The sequence below is a fragment of the Procambarus clarkii genome, chromosome 37, assembly GCF_040958095.1.
Source record: "Procambarus clarkii isolate CNS0578487 chromosome 37, FALCON_Pclarkii_2.0, whole genome shotgun sequence".
NCBI lineage: Eukaryota > Metazoa > Arthropoda > Malacostraca > Decapoda > Cambaridae > Procambarus > Procambarus clarkii.
Window position 1 is genome coordinate 42,115,931 of NC_091186.1, and position 13,153 is coordinate 42,129,083.

At 41.5% G+C, this 13,153-nt stretch overlaps 2 protein-coding genes across 3 annotated transcripts in view; one reads left to right on the plus strand and one right to left on the minus strand.

The window, feature by feature from the left end:
• Positions 1 to 12,690, plus strand: part of LOC138371988 (zinc finger protein 665-like) — a 31,149-nt gene extending 18,459 nt beyond the window's left edge. For both annotated transcript variants that reach the window (XR_011230609.1, XM_069337014.1), the window contains one exon: positions 12,354 to 12,690. The gene's annotated coding sequence lies outside the window, so the exon portion shown is untranslated. The remainder of the gene's footprint in view (positions 1 to 12,353) is intronic.
• LOC123765933 (uncharacterized) overlaps positions 1 to 13,153 on the minus strand; it is a 270,914-nt gene that overhangs the window by 132,919 nt on the left and 124,842 nt on the right. The window lies entirely within an intron of this gene.

Sequence of the window (13,153 nt, forward strand, 5' to 3'; positions counted from 1 at the left end):
GACCGAACCTAACCAACCCTCCCTAACCTAACCTAACCTATCTTCATAGGTTAGGTTAGGTTAGGTAGCCGAAAAAGTTAGGTTAGGTTAGGTTAGGTAGGTTAGGTAGTCGAAAAACAATTAATTAATGAAAACTTGGCTTATTAGGCAAATCGGGCCTTGCATAGTAGGCTGAGAAGTGCGTTATAATATATAACGCACATATATAATATATAACTATAAATATATATATATATATATATATATATATATATATATATATATATATATATATATATATATATATGTCGTACCTAGTAGCCAGAACTCACTTCTCAGCCTACTATTCAAGGCCCGATTTGCCTAATAAGCCAAGTTTTCCTGAATTAATATATTTACTATAATTTTTTTCTTATGAAATGATAAAGCAACCCTTTTCTCTATGTATGAGGTCAATTTTTTTTTATTGGAGTTAAAATTAACGTAGATATATGACCGAACCTAACCAACCCTACCTAACCTAACCTAACCTATATTTATAGGTAAGGTTAGGTTAGGTAGCCAAAAAAAGCTAGGTTAGGTTAGGTTAGGTAGGTTAGGTAGACGAAAAAACATTAATTCATGAAAACTTGGCTTATTAGGCAAATCGGGCCTTGAATAGTAGGCTGAGAAGTGCGTTCTGGCTATTAGGTACGACATATATATATATATGTTTCATTGAATATGACCGCATATTCTGTATTTATTATTTTCTGGTTTAGGGCTTCTATCCCTCTAACTATTTTCTTAGCATCAGGGCTTAATTGAAATAGGAGTTCTCCAAAACTCATTTTCGTACTTTTAAGGTGAAGAAAAGAAGTGATTTACTATAGAGTGTATTACACTTATTTATATAATTTGCACGACGTTTCGAACCTCCATGGTTCATTCTCAGGTGAACAGATCTTACAATACTAGTTGATTTTATACCCGCACTGGGTCAGGTGATAATACAATGAAGGTGAAAATATGGGGGGATACATAAGGGATAAATGTGAGGTGAAACATAGAGGCTGCAGAAGGCTTATTGGCCCATACGAGGCATCTCCTATCTAAACAAAGATTAATCCAGTGTAATTGGCCTGTTATGTTGGACATTGTCTTCTGTGTTGGCATCGATATGTTCTTGTCTTGTCCTTACTCTCATGGTGGGTAGAGTAAATAGTTCCGTGATTTGGGTGTTCATGGTAGGTCGCTCTATTCTTATGTGAATTGCCTCAAGAATTTGTAATCTTCTTGCATCTTGGGTTTTGTCTATTATGCAAGTATTCTTGTTCAACATTTCTCTTGTTAGAGTAATGTCATGGGCTTGTCTCATGTGATTCCTAGGGGCACCAGATTGAAGATGGCATGTCAAACGCCTCGTCAGCTTGGTCGACGTCATACCTATGTACTTACATTGAAGGTTACATCCTTCGTGGGGGCAAGTGTACATGTATACAACGCTTGACTGCTGTAGAGGGTTCTCCGTCGGCTTCGGGCTGTTTTTGATAAGGAGTTCGGAAGTCTTCTTGGTTTTGTAGAATATTATCAGGTTTATGTTTTGGTTAGGGGTAGTGCTTTTTACTCCTTTACGGATTATTTCTTTCATTATTCTTTCCTCTTTTATATGTTCACTGTGCATGGTTGATTTGTAATATAATTTTATTGGGGGTGTTGTGGTTTCTGTTCTAGGTTCTGAATTATACCAACGGTCCAAGTGTCTTCTTATAGCAGCGTTTATTTCTGCGTTGCTATATCCGTTGTTCACCAATACCTGAGTTACTCTTTCAAACTCTCTACTCACGTTGCTCCATTCAGAGCAGTGGGTAAGCGCTCGACGAATATAAGCATTGAGAACACTGGCTTTGTATCTTTGGGGGCACTCACTTCTACCGTTCAGGCATAATCCTATGTTGGTGGGCTTGGTATATACGTTGGTGCTTAAAGAGGTTCCTGTTTTTGTTATTAGTACATCCAGGAATGGCAGACTGTTATTTTCACTATTTTCATGTGTAAATCGGAGTACTGACTCTCTCTCTAGGTGTCTTTTTAGGTCAATTAGTTCATCTGAGTCTTTTACTATTGCGAATATGTCATCTACATAACGGCAGTATACAGTTGGTTTTTGTCTGCTACTGAAGACCCTGTCTTCGATGGTTCCCATATAAAAATTAGCAAATAAAACTCCTAAGGGGGAGCCCATTGCTACTCCGTCTATTTGTAAATACATGTCTCCTTGTGGACTGATGAAAGGGGCTTCCTTTGTACATGCTTCGAGAAGACTTTTCAAGTGTGGCTCAGGTATGTCTAATTTGGGGGTGCTCTCGTCTCTGTATACTCTGTCCAGTATCATTCCTATGGTTGTGTCGACTGGGACGTTGGTAAATAGGGATTCAACGTCCAGGGAAGCGATGATTCCATCGGGCTGGGTAGATTTGATCAATTCTAGGAAATCTGCTGATGATTGTAGACTAAACTTACTTGGAGTGTATGGAGTTAGGAGTTCATTGAGTTTCTTTGCCAGGTGATAAGTTGGGGTTGGTATTTGGCTGATTATAGGGCATAGTGGGTTACCTGGTTTATGCGTCTTAACAGAGACGAGAGCACCCCCAAATTAGACATACCTGAGCCACACTTGAAAAGTCTTCTTGAAGCATGTACAAATGAAGCCCCTTTCATCAGTCCACAAGGAGACATGTATTTACAAATAGACGGAGTAGCAATGGGCTCCCCCTTAGGAGTTTTATTTGCTAATTTTTATATGGGAACCATCGAAGACAGGGTCTTCAGTAGCAGACAAAAACCAACTGTATACTGCCGTTATGTAGATGACATATTCGTAATAGTAAAAGACTCAGATGAACTAATTGACCTAAAAAGACACCTAGAGAGAGAGTCAGTACTCCGATTTACACATGAAAATAGTGAAAATAACAGTCTGCCATTCCTGGATGTACTAATAACAAAAACAGGAACCTCTTTAAGCACCAACGTATATACCAAGCCCACCAACATAGGATTATGCCTGAACGGTAGAAGTGAGTGCCCCCAAAGATACAAAGCCAGTGTTCTCAATGCTTATATTCGTCGAGCGCTTACCCACTGCTCTGAATGGAGCAACGTGAGTAGAGAGTTTGAAAGAGTAACTCAGGTATTGGTGAACAACGGATATAGCAACGCAGAAATAAACGCTGCTATAAGAAGACACTTGGACCGTTGGTATAATTCAGAACCTAGAACAGAAACCACAACACCCCCAATAAAATTATATTACAAATCAACCATGCACAGTGAACATATAAAAGAGGAAAGAATAATGAAAGAAATAATCCGTAAAGGAGTAAAAAGCACTACCCCTAACCAAAACATAAACCTGATAATATTCTACAAAACCAAGAAGACTTCCGAACTCCTTATCAAAAACAGCCCGAAGCCGACGGAGAACCCTCTACAGCAGTCAAGCGTTGTATACATGTACACTTGCCCCCACGAAGGATGTAACCTTCAATGTAAGTACATAGGTATGACGTCGACCAAGCTGACGAGGCGTTTGACATGCCATCTTCAATCTGGTGCCCCTAGGAATCACATGAGACAAGCCCATGACATTACTCTAACAAGAGAAATGTTGAACAAGAATACTTGCATAATAGACAAAACCCAAGATGCAAGAAGATTACAAATTCTTGAGGCAATTCACATAAGAATAGAGCGACCTACCATGAACACCCAAATCACGGAACTATTTACTCTACCCACCATGAGAGTAAGGACAAGACAAGAACATATCGATGCCAACACAGAAGACAATGTCCAACATAACAGGCCAATTACACTGGATTAATCTTTGTTTAGATAGGAGATGCCTCGTATGGGCCAATAAGCCTTCTGCAGCCTCTATGTTTCACCTCACATTTATCCCTTATGTATCCCCCCATGTTTTCACCTTCATTGTATTATCACCTGACCCAGTGCGGGTATAAAATCAACTAGTATTGTAAGATCTGTTCACCTGAGAATGAACCATGGAGGTTCGAAACGTCGTGCAAATTATATAAATAAGTAATACACTCTATAGTAAATCACTTCTTTTCTTCACCTTAAAAGTACGAAAATGAGTTTTGGAGAACTCCTATTTCAATTAAGCCCTGATGCTAAGAAAATAGTTAGAGGGATAGAAGCCCTAAACCAGAAAATAATAAATACAGAATATGCGGTCATATTCAATGAAACATGTTTGAAAGAAAACCTGCTGCCAGTATACACCAATATATATATATATATATATATATATATATATATATATATATATATATATATATATATATATATATATATATATATATATATATATATATATATATATATATATATATATATATATAAATGTAGATATATAGGGATTGCCTCAATAGATTGCCACAAGGATAGTAAACATATCCTTGAAACCCAAGGCCATTCAATGCTCCAGATTGATATGTTACTCGACCTCCCTCGTGGTCATCCTGGCCAGTCTCTTTGCGTAATGAAGATCACTTTTGATAGTAGGTCCCTTCCGTCTTCTGTAATTCTTGCTGGTGCCAGATGCTCCTGAAGGAGCATCTGTTCTCCTCCCCTCTGCAATAGGTGCTGGAAATTTGGGCATGGTCCCTTCAAATACACAAGTGCCGTGTCTCTATGCCCCTTGTGTGGATACTCAGGTCATTATAAGACAGTGCTTTTCTTCCCAAGCTCACTGCATCAATTGCAGTGATGCCCACCTTACCTTCTCTCGCACATGTGTGCAATACAAATTTGAGGAAGCCATCCTCAATTTGAAACATCAGAATCATTTATCGTTTCTTGAGGTGAGACGCCAAGTACGCCATCTTTTATCTTCCTCTGGCATGTCTAATACTTGTATATTGCGTTCCACTTGTCGCCCTCTCCCACTCCCTATCTCAGTTTTGCAACCGTTTCCAGGCCATGGACCTGGACACCACCACCACCTCACCTGCTCTACTGAATTCTGGGCCAAAGGGTCTTCCTCCTAGTTCTCTGTCTGGTGTCTCCCTTCCCTTTCTCCCTTCCTTCCTTCCCAGTCTTCCCTGTCTCCTGTGCCCTCTTTTCCTTCTCGGCCCTCCCCTCTTGTATTTTGGCCCTCCACACCGCCTGTCCATCCAGGTCATTGTCCCTCCTCCCAGCAATCTTCATATTAAGAACATAAGAACATAGGCAACTGCAGAAGGCCTATTGGCCCAAACGAGGCAGCTCCTATCTATAACCACCCAATCCCACTCATATACTTGTCCAACCCGTGCTTGAAACAATCGAGGGACCACACATCCACCACATTACACGGCAATTGGTTCCACAAATCAACAACCTTGTTACTGAACCAGTATTTACCCAAGTCTGTCCTAAATCTAAACTTAATCAAATTTATACCCCATTGTTTCGTGTTCTGTCTTGTGTTGATATTTTTAATACCCTATTAATATCCCCCCCTGTTATGTCCATTCATCTACTTGATAACCTCTATCATGTCACCCCTCACTCTTCGCCTTTCCAGTGAATGCAACTTAAGCTTTGTTAATCTTTCTTCATATGAAAAATTTCTAATTTGGGGAATTAACTTAGTCATCCTACGTTGGACACATTCAAGTGAATTTATATCCATTCTATAATACGGCGACCAAAACTGAACTGCATAATCTAAATGGGGCCTAACTAGAGCAAGATATAGCTTAAGAACCACACCAGGTGTCTTGTTACTAACGCTTCGATTAATAAATCCCAGTGTCCTATTCGCCTTATTACGAACATTCATGCATTGATCCTTTTGTTTTAAATTCTTACTGATCATAACTCCCAGATCCCTTTCGCAATCCGACTTTGCAATCTCAACACCATCTAGCTTGTAACTCTATCATCATTACCTAGCCTCAGAACTTTACATTTATCAGCATTAAACTGCATTTGCCAATCCTTTGACCATTTCAGAACCCTATCTAGATCAACTTGAAGTGATAGTGAGTCCTCCTCCGAATTAATTTCCCTACAGATTTTCGTATCATCGGCAAATTTGCAAATGTTGCTACTCAAACCTGAATCTAAATCATTTATATATATTATAAACAACAGAGGTCCAAGGACAGAGCCCTGAGGTACTCCACTAACAACATTATCCCACTCTGACTTAACCCCATTTATACTAACTCTCTGTTTCCTATGGAATAGCCATGACCTAATCCAACTTAATATAGCACCCCCAATACCATGAGCTTCTATTTTTTAATTAGTCTTTCATGTGGCACTGTATCAAAAGCTTTGCTAAAGTCAAGGTACACAACATCACAATCCTTACCACTATCAACTGCCTCAACTATGCTGGAATAAAAAGTTAGCAAATTTGTTAAACATGAACGGCCATTTGTAAAACCATGTTGCGACTCATTTATTAATTTATGTTTTTCAAGATGGAGATGAATTGTATTTGCACTTATTGATTCAAGTAACTTTCCCACAATAGACGTTAGGCTAATTGGCCGATAGTTTGATGCAAGTGATCTATCTCCTTTCTTAAAAATTGGTACCACATTAGCTACCTTCCATGACTGGCACTCTGCCTGACTCTATTGATTTATTAAATATGGTAGACAGTGGCTCAGAAAGCTCCTCTTTGCATTCTTTAAGCACCCTGGCAAACACTTCATCCGGCCCTGGGAATTTGTTTGGTTTTAGTTTTTCTAATTGTTTAATTACATCCTCCCTGGTAACTGCTAAACTAGTCAACCTGTCCTCATCCCCACCCACATAGACTTGTTCGGCTGAAGGCATATTGTTAAGTTCTTCTTTAGTAAATACAGATATAAAATATTTGTTAAAAATACTACTCATCTCCTTGTCATTATCCGTTATATGACCTGTCTCAGATTTTAATGGACCTATCCTTTCCCTAGTCTTAGTTCGATATAACTGAAAAAACCCTTTAGGATTTGACTTTGCTTGCTCTGCTATGCGAACTTCATAGTTTCTTTTTGCTTTCCTAATCTCTTTTTTAACATTTCTAACCAGTTGTATGAATTCCTGTTCTAAACTGACTTCCCCATTCTTAATCCTTTTGTACCAAGCTCTCTTTTTCCCTATAAGGTTCTTTAAATTATTTGTTATCCACTTTGGGTCATTAGTATTCGATCTATTCAATTTGTATGGTATACTACGTTCCTGTGCTTTGTTTAGAATATTCTTAAATAAGTTATATATTTTATTACAAGAGTTATTACATTCTTGTACAGCCACTAGTACGCGTAGCGTTTCGGGCAAGTCCTTAATCCTATGGTCCCTGGAATACGATCCCCTGCCGCGAAGAATCGTTTTTTCATCCAAGTACACATTTTACTGTTGCGTTAAACAGAGGCTACAGTTAAGGAATTGCGCCCAGTAAATCCTCCCCGGCCAGGATACGAACCCATGACATAGCGCTCGCGGAACGCCAAGCGAGTGTCTTACCACTACACCACAGAGACTGCTAAATATTATATTAAATCCACATCGAAATCCCCTTTTACGTCACCTATCGCTGGGTTCATGTCTTGCTCCAAGGCCGGCCCACACACCATACCCAAGACTTTCCAATCTATTTGACCCCAAAAAAATTCTTAGGCTATTAAAATCAGCTTTTCGAAAATCTGGCACTTTAACAGAATTTTCTCCTACAGGTCTATTCCATTCTATGCTAAATCTGATTACTTTGTGATCACTGTTCCCTAGCTCACTCCCTATTTCGATGTCATTAATTTGTGTTTCCCTGTTAGTTAACACTAAATCTAAAATATTATTTTCCTGCGTTGGTTCCTTAATGTTTTGCGTAAGAAAGTAATTGTCAATTAATTCTAGAAAATCTTCTGCTTCACTATTCCCTGTTTTGTTCACCCAGTTTATTCCACTAAAATTAAAGTCACCCATGACATAAATACTGTTAGATCTAGATGCTCTAGATATTTCATCCCATAGATGCTTTGCTTCCATTCTGTCTAAATTTGGTGGCCTATATATAACTCCTTTTATAATATTATTTGCTTTTTCGTTTAATTCTATCCAAATAGTTTCTGTGTGTGGCTCAGTTTTGATTCCCTCTTTGAGACTACATTTCAAATTGTCCCTAACATATATGGCTACTCCCCCTCCTCGTCTAATATATCTATCTGTGTGAAATAGTTTAAATCCATTTATTTGATATTCAGCTAATAGTTCTCTATTTTCTACATTCATCCACGTTTCGGTAAGTGCAATAATATCCATTTTTTCTGTGCAGACAAGAGCATTTAATTCGTTAATTTTATTTCTTAGACTTATGCTGTTAGTGTAATATACCCTAAGTGAATTGTTATTTTGAGGCCCTTTTCTTTCCCTGATCATTTTGCCAATTCTTTTCTCCCACGAACACATACTTTTATTACCTCCTTCCTCCAAATCAGTTCCCATACCACTGTCTACTAACAGTTTAAACCCAAACACCTCTAACCACTGGTTCCAACGAGTTCGCAACAGCAACAACCCCAGCCCTCGATAGATGCACCCCATCACGAGCATACATTTCATTTCTTCCATAGAAGTGTTCCCAGTTGTCTATGAAAGATATTGCATTTGATTTGCAATATCTTTCCAGCCGGCAATTGACACCAAGTGCCCTCGACATCCATTCATTTCCCACTCCCTTTCTTAGAAGAATGCCACATAAGATCGGGATTCCTCCCTTGCTCCTAACTAATTCTATGGCTGTCCTGAATCTCTGTATTAGTTCCTCACTCCTAACTCGCCCAACATCATTACCCCCTGCACTAATACAAATAATGGGTTTGTTCCCATTTCCCGTCATAATATCATTCATGTTTCCAACAATATCGGCAATTCCATCTCCCGGATAGCCAACTCTTAATCTGTTCCCCCTATCTCTGGCACAAAACGTTCTGTCTAAATACCTCACCTGGGAATCTCCCACAACCAAAATTCGCTTCGGTACCTCCTTAACTTTCTGAGCAGCCTGAGAGGCCTGCGCTCCACCGCTCCTCGCTGGTTTCCATTCCGAGTGAACTGCAGGCTCACCACAGCACTCATCCTCCAACACGGCAAATGAGTTTTCTGTCCTTAGGGCGTCTGTAGGTGACCTTGTCAAGGTCTTCTTAATTAAGACCCCTGTCCTTCACGACTCCCCACGATGAGGTCCCGTCAACACTGGTCTCCTCCCGAAGTCTCAGCCGTTGTACCTCCTCCCGCAGGGAATCTATCTCTGCTCTCAGAGCTCCAACCAGACTCACCAAAGCCTTCACTAATCCTTCCATTATTGCAATAATAATGTTACAACAATCGGAGCTCCAGCTAACACAACCTCTCACTGTGACTGCACCTGACTGACTTGTGACTGCACCTGACTGACTTTATTGACTGCTCCTTTTCTCCTTCTCCTGTTGAGACTGCAATGGCTGTCGCCCAGTACGATGCTGCTGGCACACCTGTCTATATCAGAAACATAAGCCTTGCTCCTCTACTTCCTCACCAGCAGGTAAGAAGGCATCAATCTCTTCCTCACCTTCCGACTCCGACTCTATCCCTGAATCCCCCTCCCATTTCGGTGGTTAAGTCCTCTGTCCCAAATATGGAAATTCCCTTGGCCCTCAATTCTCTCTTGGATGCTGCCCTTGATGAGGTGCGCTCCCCTGTTTCTGCCCCTCCTCTCCCTGATTGCCTTGACCGCACCTCTCCAATGCTGCTCTGGACCCAGTCAGTCCACCTCTGGTTCATCCTACCACTACCTTGACTCCATTGTTCTTGCTAGATTTACCTGTTCTTGCTAGATTTACTTGTTCTTGCTAGATTTATCTATGCCCCATAACCCCAATTTCACTGATCCTGATCCTGATCTTAGTATACTGTTTTAATTTGTCTTTGTCCCATGTTCTCTATTTCTATTCTCTCTATTTTTGACAATGTTTATTCTTCATTTGAATATTCGTGTATTTTATGCCAACTTATATGAATTCCAGCTTCGGATATCACAGTTTTCACTGCTTTGTGTCTGTCTCCAGGAGCCAGACACAACTGGTAAGCCATGAGCACTACCTTCTTCACCTTATCGTAATCACTGGAGTCATCAAGGGACAACGTGGAATTGATAATTTGGGCCTTCCCAGTCAAGACGGACTGTATCATGATGGCCCAATTCTCCTCTGGCCAATCCAAAGAGGCAGCAACTTTCTCGAAGGCTGCGAAGAACTTCAAAACTTCCTTTTCGTTGAATTTAGGGACCATCTTTATATTCCTTACCAGATCAAAACTACTTGTTAACGTTGTTTTCCTCTGACCACCTAATCGCAATACTTCTAACTCGTGTAGTCTTTCCTTCTCCCTATCTTGCCTTTCTTTTTCCTTTTCTTCTAATTCCAACCGTTTCATTTCCATTTCCTTTTCTTTCATTTCTCGTTCTTTCTCTGTTTCCTTTTCTTTCATTGCCATTTCCTTCTCTTTAATTTCCTGTTCTATTTCTAATTCTTCCACTCTATCTCACGATTTATTTCTAAGGCTCGCATTTTGACAGAAAACTTATATTCAGTTTATCCTTGTTCAGAAAGTCCTAAACATAGTCCAGATCCTCAATGGTCACTTTCTCCGAAATTGTCACTTAAGTGGTGCACGAACACTTAACACACTGCTTCACTTGAGCACCTAACACACCGAGCACTGTACTTCACCAATACTGCACTTAATCGCACCGAGCACCAAACTCGCCAATACTGCACTTAATCACACAGAGAACTGCACTTGCCAATATTGCACTTAATCACACTGCACTGAACAGGATGTATAACATCCTAATAATTACAAACAGGGGAATTATTCACAGGAGATTGCACTACGTCACCATCCCTGTCAAACATGCTTGACAAGGGGTCGGATCCCGCAGGGGATGCAAATTATGTTACTACTGGGCCCTACTGGGACGCAACCGGGTTCTTTTCTGATGGTATTAGTTTTTTGGGCATCCAGCCCCAAGTTAGTAGAGGCTTTGAAGGGGTGAGCTCCATAACGCAAGTAAAATCAATGGGGAGGTACATTAAATACACAAGTATACTTAATTATATATGTTCCTTTCCCACCACCATATGTAAATTAAAGTCACAAAAGGGAATTATTGCAACACAGTATTTACATCTTAGTCTTCCTCTGAAGACACTGGATACTTGGCGATGCTCACTCTGGGTAGCCTTTCCTGGTTTTCTCTTCCGTGGCCCAGAACCCACCATGAATCTACCCTGGCCACAGGCCAGCCAAATTACAATCCCACTGGGTGCCTCGTCGTGATGGCCTACAACCACAGTCCAGCCTGTAGCTGGCAGGTACTAGTCATCCTCGCTGTTAGGCCACTCCATGACTAATACTAAGGTTGCGAGCCCTAGGCAGGAGCCTCGTGTGACTCACTGGTCACTCTCCTCGGTCGGCACCGCAGTGGGTGGTCTCTTCCACCAGCCAGCCCCGGAGACGGCGAATCCTGTCACTGCCACTCCTCAGGCAGGTTATCACGCACTCAGCAGAGTTCGTCCGGGGATGGCTCACAGCTTCTACAAAGCAGACTGGTGAAGAGACCTTGGCTGCCTTGGGTAGACTGATTCAATGTACCTCACAGCCTTCCTAGGTTGACTCTGAAAGCAGACACATCATCAGTACTGGGGACACTACATGGGATCACTAGGAAACATCACTTACTAGCTTAGACACAAACGTCCACTTATTCGCTCCATAGATGGCGATCACTGTCTAAGCGCCACCTCACCAGAGTTCAGCAGCGGCTACGTCACGAGCCGACTAGGACAGGCATCCAGCACTTATTGCCGGTATCTCTCATCATCACTAGATGGCGTTGTCCATGTGGGATTTTCGGGAGCGGACTCACAGATGGCGTGGACTTCACAGCTTCTGGCTCGGGCGAGGAATTTTGGTTCATAGCACACGCGCCCAAAGTCCATGCTTTGAGCACACTATACAGTAATGTAAGTTTGCCTCGGGTAATAAAAACAGTGATCATCATTACCCGGTTTCAGGGGATGGACGGTGTTTCAGGCCATCCTCCAAAGGTTTTACAATGTCAACAAGAAAACAGTCAATTTAAAGTAGTCTCTCCTACCCTACCAGAGGCTCCAAAACAGAAAATGGGACAGTACATCACTTTCTTGAGTCGCTTTCATTTTCTCGTAAATATTTTGGCCTTGTGTGATGCATATGAGCAAAAAGTGATGCTCTTTATCAGAGGACAGATTAGGTATTTACTCGGAGTAGAGAGAATATTATAGAGAATCTTTTTTTTCTCTCTTTGGCAGGAACACCACTTGAATATGGCATTGCTTGTGTGGGTGTGGCGGCGAAGTGATCTGGCCGCAGCGGTGCGACCCATCGTGGCTGTACTGATTTACGTCCTGGATGATTCCGGAAGCGCCTTAGTCGGACCTTAGGATGCATCTTAGCCCGGACACAAGTTCGAGCCCTCATTACGGCCTTTGTGGATTTGTTCATTAAATGTATCATGATATTGTGATTTCTGTATCACAAGTAATGTTCTTTTCCTTAAGAATGTATTCCATGATTTGTATACAGATAAAGGTTTGATTGATAACAGTTGTGTACCTCAACTTGTCTTGATAATAAACAATAAAAGTATATTTTAGTTTAAAAACTTATTATTGCTGTCAAGTTTCATAATTTCTGGAGTGCAAGACGACTGGTATTGCCCCTTTTAACCCTTCCGTGGTGCCTCCTTGCCGTGGTGAGGGGGCTCACGTACACCGCCCTGTGACCGGTGTATGTTGCCTTTGCCCCCTCTCCTGCCCCTTTTTGGGTGGTGGAAGTGCTGAAGGGCACCACGTAGGGGCCTTATGAGCCATCGGACCACCTGCTGGAGGGGTCGCCTGTGAGGGGCCGCCCTGAGTGGATGGTTGGGTGTCCAGGCTGGGACGATAGGGGGAATGGGGTCTTAGCACCAGTGTGGGAGAATGGACGATGTAGTAGGACTCCCCTGTTGAAAAGGGGGAGCACCGCTGGGGACAACGCACCCTTCCTGCACTGGCCCGCGCTCAGTCTCCCTGGCTGCCCTGGTAGGTGGTATCTCTTGGTTCCAGGTCCC